We start from the raw sequence: 2,500 nt of genomic DNA on the forward strand, positions 1-2,500 counted from the left end.
TCCCCATCTCAAAAGAATGAGAAGATATGATTATACATTTCATATTTCACAAGTAATACAATTTCTCTGGGTTATGTGATATAAACAGGTGCTCAGGAATCACTATAGAGTTACCAAAGCCATATACATCGAATTTTAAGGAATGCTAGATGGGTGACTCTCCAAAGTAAGACCCCATCAAGCGATGCTGTGGCCAACAAAAATAACCTAACCGTATAAGGCAAGATAAAGCTTAGAAAAGTTTCTTATTTCACGATAAATCTTCAAGGGGAACGACAAGTTCTATCTTGCTTGAAAATTCAGAAGTGAGGTCTCTGACTTTACCCGAAGCGCGAAGGCGTTGGCATCGATGGAGATAGCTGTGCGAGGATTGAATTCGTAGGACTCCGTTAAGTAACTGTGACTTTAATACCATTTCGAGCAAATCTTTTACTATACCTAATATTATTTCACAAGCTCTACGGACGTTACCGTAGTTTTTGGTCTTATTTTAACGCGTCACCTCCATATTTTAAGAAAAGGTGTAATGACAAAGCACAGCAGCAATCATTTTTATTCGTTATTAATTTGTGTCACATATTCATACAACACAAACCAGATCATTCTTGTACATACATTGCCACACTCCACCTTGCCAGAAATCGCGTATTAGTTCACTCGTGAGACTCGTGAGCGCATTAACATCTTACATATTTTATCATAAATTTCTCTTGTCATATCTTATTATACATTTCTCTTATTAGATCTTACCATTTATTTCTTTGATCATATCATATCATATATTTTTTTCTCTCTATTAGTTTAGATATGATATATAAGAGTCCATGTAAAGAATATTCCCTTACTTTCTCCTTGGGTATTTCCTGACGACACTTTGCACGGGAGTTGGAGACTATAGCCGAGGTGCTGAGGTGTCTTAGGAGTGTGGCGAAAATGGCCTCACTTCCTGTTCCTAAGTTCACTCAAGTTCACTTCGTTTGATTTCCCTCTAGTCCCTGAACTCGGCGAATCTCTTCCTTCGACTTGCACTCTTCGTGTTTGTGTATTTTGCGTTTGTTTGGGGATGCTGTTCTTTTAGTGCTGGTTTGATTAGTTACTGTTTTTTTATTTGTGTGGTGATTGGTTGGAAAACGAAAATTGAATTTATAAGTTTGATTATGACTTTTAGAGATTGATGTGTGTCAGAAAACTGCAATGTACTGAATTAAGGAAAATGCTCAGTCGATTTCTTTTTGTTTCACAGCTTTTTCAATCCCTTACAAGAAAAGCTAAAACCTAAAGACCAAAAGGCAGATTTTAAAACAATGCAGAACACACGGAGCTTTAAAAGTTCTTCGTCGCCGGCTGGACCCCACACTCGGTCCTCAACTTATTACGTTGTTATGGAAAAGCGGGAGACTGGAATGATCGACCACAGAGCTCATTCCCCGATCCTGATTCCATTTAACTTTCTGTTGTTGCTGAGAGTGAATAATGAGTTCTGTGGTCGTTCGTTTAAGATCTCCCGCAATGCTTACACTCGAACAACAACTCTCTAATGCGTGTTTTGAACTGCACGCTAAAAGGAATGGCTTCAGAATGGCGTTCCCGAAAGTGGGTTGAACAGTCTCGCTGCTGCAATAGAGACGCAAAAGAAACTACTTTAAGGCTTAGTAAATATAAGCTTTTGGTTATCGATATCCCTCTCAAAATGGTCGGGACTGACTTGTTATTTTTCTGAGTGGTTCCCTCGGAGAATGGGAGCGGGGAGGGATAGGGGGAGGAAAGGGAAAGAGGCAAAGGGAGTGAGTGTGAGGGGGAGAGAGGGGGAGGGAGAAAGAGAGGGAGAGAGAGAGAAAGAGAGAGAGAGAGAGATAGATAGAGAAAGAGAGAGAGAGAGATCGAAATATATACAGTGACAGAGATAAAGACTGAAACTGAGACAAAGGTGGGAGACGGGGGAAAGGGTAAGGAGATAAGGAAAATAAGAAAAAAATAATTCAAGAAATAAAACTAGATAAATAATCAGATCAAATAGATAACACAGACTGAATGGAGTGAGAGAAAAAAGAAAGAAAGAAAATAAGAAAAAGCGTCTAAGAAATAGCGCTAAAAGGTTGATCCGAAACACTTTTGACCGCTATGAAGACAGACAGGGAAGGGGGGGATGAAGAGGGAGGTGGGGAAAGAGAGGACGAGGGGGGTGAGGAGATGATTGATCCTCCCCATATCAGAAGGGAACCTGTTCTCAAGGGAAGAGCGCCTTTTCCCCTCCTCCCCCCTCCTCCTCCCTTCCTCCTTCCATCAAAATAGAGGAGAGAAAAAAAAAATTGAAGAGCGTATAGTGATAAATCTATTTAAGAACAAAAGTGGAAGGGCTTGATGGACGGTGTTCGGTCCTGCTGACGCGGAGTTCTGGCACGGAGACTAAGCCCCCGCCCTTTCCTCTCTCTCTCTCTATCTCTTTCTCTCTCTCTCTCTTTCTCTCTCTTGCTCTCTCTCTTGCTCTCTCTCTCTCTCT

The sequence above is a fragment of the Penaeus japonicus genome, unplaced genomic scaffold (genome assembly GCF_977035675.1).
Source record: "Penaeus japonicus unplaced genomic scaffold, GWHDUDI00000001_assembly GWHDUDI00000009, whole genome shotgun sequence".
Taxonomy (NCBI): domain Eukaryota; kingdom Metazoa; phylum Arthropoda; class Malacostraca; order Decapoda; family Penaeidae; genus Penaeus; species Penaeus japonicus.